A 6110-nucleotide genomic window follows, 5' to 3' on the forward strand; every position below is an offset into this window, starting at 1 on the left:
GAAAGATGAATGAACAAAAATGCTTATCCCAAAAAACATCTACAATTTCGTTAAGAAGTAGCGCGCGATGAGAATGTGCCCCCGAAGCGGGCAGATTTTTTAATTCGATAAAATTACAAAATTTCAAAAAATGTAAATAATCGAATAAATTCAATAAATATTAAGTAGAATTGTTGAGATTAAAAAAGAATTTAAACTTCAGAGGAGTTTTATAAACGTGGGATAAACTGATTTAAAAAACTAAAAACCAAAAATTCTTGTAGAAGAATAAGATAGATGCGCCTGGAAATTGCGTACGATTATCAGACTTTAAAATTAAAATTCGAATGATTTTTTTAAAATACTTCTAGCCCATTTCTTCTCAAGCAGAATTGCCGATTTTAATCGCAGGAGGTTCAATTATTTCCAGTCAGAATAAGTAATTACATAAATTTTCAAAATTCAAAAAAGATAACTTGAAATAAGTTGAATGAGATTTAAAAAAAGTTTATTTTGATTACACATATAATTTGTTTGAATTATTTCTAAAAATGTGGAAACATTAAAAATTGTAGTATTTAAATACACTTAACATTTAAGCCTTTTATTTTAAATTTTGCTAAGATATAATAGATATGTATGTAAAATGAAAAAAACAATAACAAAAGTCAATAAACGAAAGACTAATTCCTAAGCGCTAAGCAAATTAATCACATTTTGCTCAATTAAAATTTTTTTGAATTAACCTACAAAAAAATGTGTGGGACGTCCGTTAGCATGTTCGCTATCATTTCCCAAATTTTTAAAACAAAATATTTATTATTCTAGAAAAAAGCCGGGGGAACCTAAAACTGGTAAAATCGACAATTTTCTAAGTATCACATGCCCTTAAAAAAAATTCAAGCAGATTTTTAAACACATCAAAGGATTCCCTAAAATTTAAAAGAAGAGTGCAGAAGATTTTAAAGCAAAATGCTTCAATTTGATAAGATTAAAAAGTTTAAAAAAAGTAAATAATCAAGTGAATTCAGGAAGTATTTGATAGACTTAATGAGATTCAAAAAAATTCAAACTTTAGAAGTGTTTTAGAAACGCAAGATAAACTTTAGGAACTTTAAAAAAATCCCGAAAGATTTCAGGAGAATAAACATAGTTTCTTAAAATGCTTGGGAAAATTTAGAAGATTATAAGGACATTTTTTTCTACATTTTGAATGATTTTTTTATTTTTTGATAAAAACTCGAGAGAGTTAACAATATTTTGAAGAGTTCAAGTCAAAACGTTTTAAATAGATAAGAAATTTTCTTAATATATTTTAAAATCCTATAAAATAAAAATAAAATGTCTTTAAAATCTCCTAGGATCTTTTCTGACACATCTGATGCATTCGAAAATCTTTTTTTTTAATTTTCTTAAGAATCTTATAATAATTATTTACATATAAATTTATAAACAAACTGATAATACTTATTTTACTGTATATGAAATCTTTACAAAATCTTTAATGCCTTAAAATACTTATCTCAAAAGCACAAAATTTAGCTTTTATAATTTTATTTTAATTGTAAAATAATTGTAATTGGAAATTGATTGTAAATAATTGTAAAATAAAGCCAACAAAATTTGTTTTATGAAGAAATATCTCATGATTATAAAAAGAGGAAAAAAATTGTAAAGGTAAGTCTTTGTAGCATTTTAATAACCAATCAACATATTTTTAGATTATTTTTCCTTGATTCTGGCCGAGGGTCAAACATGGTACAAAAAACCGTCGTGAAATTTCAAATAAATACTGTACTATCTATACATTAATTTTTTAAATTGAAAGTAACAATACTTTTATAAATATTGCCAAATTTTATTTGAATATGATACACATTGATTTTTATTTTAAAAATTCCTGTGAATATTTTGTGTTTTTTAAACTTTACAATATTTTTGAACCATATTTGACCTTAGGGAAAGGATTTCAGGAATAAAATGATAAAAATATATCCATTAGTTAGTAAAATACTATGAAGAATCGCTTTTTAAATTATAGTTGAAGTTGAAGAAATAGATATTTCTCATATCGTTTTTCAGCATATAATTTTTCACTAAACGTAAAGCAGATTAAAATACACTTAAAAAATAAAAATAAGAAAGTTCAGAAATTCATGCATTTTTCTGTTCAGAAAACCCTACACATTTTTTAATTAAATTCCTTTCCACACCACATTCAAGGAAAATTTCACAACATTTTTGTCAAAAGATTAGTCTTTTGAATGAGGTCAAGTTAATAACTTTTTGGCTTTTTCTCTTAAAATCCTCAAAATTGTGATTATAGCCTAAAATAGCATGGAAAGAGATGTATAAAAAAAACCTATACATTTTTTTATTTTATTGGATTTAAAAAAATATTAGAAAAATTCGAGTCTTTTTAAAAAAAGTTTAGAACATTTAGAAGTTTGGAAGATATCAACGAATAATTGATAAATTTTGAGACAATTTTCCAAGTTTTTAATTATTTCTAATACGTTTAGAACAAAAAAATTTCAAAACAATATTTTTAACTTACTACATTTTTCTTAAAATTTTGAAAAAGCATTCAAGATGTAAAGAACTTGATTTATATAATCTTCTAAATTTTTCACAGGGATTTTAAGAAACATAATTTTATCACGTTGAAATCTTTCGGAATTCCCTTAAAGCTTCTAAAGTTTATTTTTTTGAAATCTTTGAAAATCTACATTTCAAAAAAATTTTAATTTAAAATTAGATTTGAATCTCTTCCATTCGTCTAAATATTTCTTGAATTTACTGGATTATTTACATTTTTTTAAAACTTTTTAATCTTATCAAATTGAAACATTTTGCTTTAAAATCTTCTACACTCTTCTTTTAAATTTTAGGAAATCGTTTGATGTGTTTCAAAATCTTTTTGAATTTTTTTTAAAGTACATTTTTGTAAATAAAAGTTATTAAAAATTTCAAACAATTATTAGAAAAATAATTATTTTTTTCTATTATTTTCAGACCTTCTGATCTTCAAGAATTATTAAAATTTTTCCTGATTTTTTTGCAAGTTTTATTTATTTTTTAATCGTTTCAAAATGTCTGTATATCTCGTAAACTTAATAAAATTTGAAAGCAAATTTTACAAAACAACATAAACATAACAAAAAATGGTGCAACAAAATTGTGCAAGAAGGCTTAATAAGAATTAAATTCCTTATCTTTTCTAAAATGATGTAATAGGGCAAAATTACGAAATAATTTTCAAAATTATGAAATTTTTTCAATTTCTCTCAGAATTCATTCCATTTCATTTTTGGTTGAAAAATAATTTTTTAAATGAAAATTCAACTATATGTTTAAAAATTGAACTATTCTGTTGTAAATTCGATTGTCTGTGTTTTTATTTTTAAACATTTTCGCAATAAGCCTAATGTTTCTAAGGTAACTCGGGATTTCAAAATCTGAATAAATTTGTGGAGCAGCTAGATCGTCATTCGTGAGGTCGGGAGAGCTCGGGTTCCTGCTCGTGCATTTTCGGCTTTACACGAGGCTGGGCTTCGCAGAATTTAACAGAGCCAACTCACCGACACGCTACGTTTCAATGCGTCGCTCCCAGATGGAAGAGTGGTGGGGACCGCAAAATCCCACGTTCTGGAGGCACTGATATCGTCTCCTCCTATATTCACACGGACATAGCTCTGTCATAGTATTAGACCACATCTCGTTTGAGACCTGGGATCACTGCGCCGATTACCGCACAATTATAGCACAATTATAGCACACAAATACGCACATTATCATTATCATTATTAGTATTTTTACACATAACAATGTAGAATACATATTCGCTGTTGTAACTTATTTAACCTTTACTTATACACATAGTACGCAAACATACACATATAACACATGCATCGCACGCAAGTCACGCTGAGAGAAGGGGTTTAAAAATTCCTTAAATACTAAGTGGTGAGAATTTTTATAATTGTGAGAAACGGCATGGTGCTTAATACTACTGGACTTAGAAACATTCAAAATTAAAAGTAAAAACAGGAAAATATTCTGTTTTAATAAGGTCAAAACTGGGATTGAATTAAATTCAAAAATATCTATAGGGTTTCCAATTTTCTTAAATCACCTCGTTCCCGCCTCACATTCGGCTTGAAAATACAAGTAACAGTGCTGGGTCAAGAATTGTAGGTGCCCCGAACTTAATACAAATTTCGTATGAATGAAGTATATTAGTATGCAATTACAAGGCTAACCATTTTTAGAGAAAAAAGAGCTATAAATTCTTTTGGATTCATTATCAATTTTGTAACATATGGTATTTGAAATCCTTAAAATCTTTAAAATACCTGAAATCTTTGTGAAATTTTTATGTGGTATTTGCGAGGGTATTTGTGAATGCTTAGTTTAAAATTTGGTTGTGAAATCTTTTCTGTTAGTTTGAAATCATTGAAACCTTTAAAATCTTCTCAAGTTTATTTAAACCTGATTTGATAGTTTAACGTCTTTGAAATATTTATGAAATATTTTTAATCTTTTGGAAGCTTTAAAATGTTTGGAAATTTTCAAAATCTTTGTGAAAATGTTGAAATCTGGTGTAAAAGCCATTTTCAAATCTTTGAAATCCTTGCAGTCTTAATGAAATTTTTTGAAATCTTTGGGAAACTTTTGTGAAATCTTTTTAAATACTTGTGAATTTGTTTTATTCGTTGAAATCATAGAACTCTTTGAAATATTAGTGAAATATTTTCAAATCTTTTAAATCTGAAGTACTGTACCCTTTTTAAAATGTTTGAAATCCTTTAGAGCTTATGAAATATTAAAAAATGTTGTGAAATATTTTTAAATTAGTGATGTACACGCCTTTTCAAATCGTTTAAATCCATCAAATATTTGTAAAACGTTCAAAAATCCTTTTAAATATTTTAAAATGTTTAAAATATATTGAAACCTTCCAGAATCATTAGCAATGCTTTGTAATCTGATGCTCAAAACCTAAGTGGTAAAATCCTTGAAATTTTCAACTAATAACTTGTATTGTTTGCAAGTTGAATATCATAAAAAATGTATACTTTAGCCAATTATTACCACTCTTGCCTTAAGGATGTTGGTTCAATCCGATTTTGAATTTTTTCTTAATAGGTACGGTACTGATTCCATATATATTTTTTCCGAAGGATTTGAGAACAAAAGAACGAAAACTTGTCGAATATCAAATAATTTCTTGAGAAAATGATTATTTTCCCGACAAATATGAATTTTGCGAAAGATAGAAACCAGCGGGTACCAGACGGCAGCATTTGAAAGATTAAAATCGTTTGCTAATTTATTTTTTTACTCACAATTCTGACATAATAGAAGAATTCTAGAGATTCACTGTTTTTCCAAAGGTCCAGGTCTTGAAGATGGTGTGCCCAAAGGGGGAGGGTCGGTAAGGCCGGTTTTTGGCCTAATTTATTTTTGGACCAAAAAATCAGAAAAAATCATGGTAGTATCTTATAAGTATCCCGACACTCTTAAACATGTATTCTGAGGTTAGCTCGGGTTTACTATGGTTTTCGGGGTCGCCGAATACAAATCTGGCGTCCTTTGACTTTTATCGCGTCAAGTTCAAGGTCATTGGAAGGTCAAATCGAGAGAAAACGGTAAAAAATCCAAAAAAATACGTTATAGGTTTTTGGAGTCGCTAATTACGAATCTGGCATCCGTTGAACTCTATCGCTTCAGGTTCAAGGTCATTTGAAGGTCATTTGAAGGTCAAATCGAGGAAAACGGTTAAAAAATTAAAAAAATATATGTTATAGGTTTTTGGGGTCGCTGATTACGAACCTGGTGTCCGCTGACCTTTATCGCGTCAGGTTCAAGGTCATGGGAAGGTCAAATCGAGAGAAAACCTTGATCCTGATGCGACAGAGGTCAATGGATGGCAGATTCGTAATCAACGACCGCGAAAACCTATGACATATTATTTTTATTTTTTCAGCGTTTTTTATCGATTTGACTTTCAAATGACCTTGAACCTAACGCGATAAAGGTCAGCGGACGCCAGATTTGTATTCGGCGACCCCGAAAACCATAGTAAACCCGAGCTAACCTCAGAATACATGTTTAAGAGTGTCAAATCT

The sequence above is a fragment of the Belonocnema kinseyi genome, chromosome 2, assembly GCF_010883055.1.
Source record: "Belonocnema kinseyi isolate 2016_QV_RU_SX_M_011 chromosome 2, B_treatae_v1, whole genome shotgun sequence".
NCBI lineage: Eukaryota > Metazoa > Arthropoda > Insecta > Hymenoptera > Cynipidae > Belonocnema > Belonocnema kinseyi.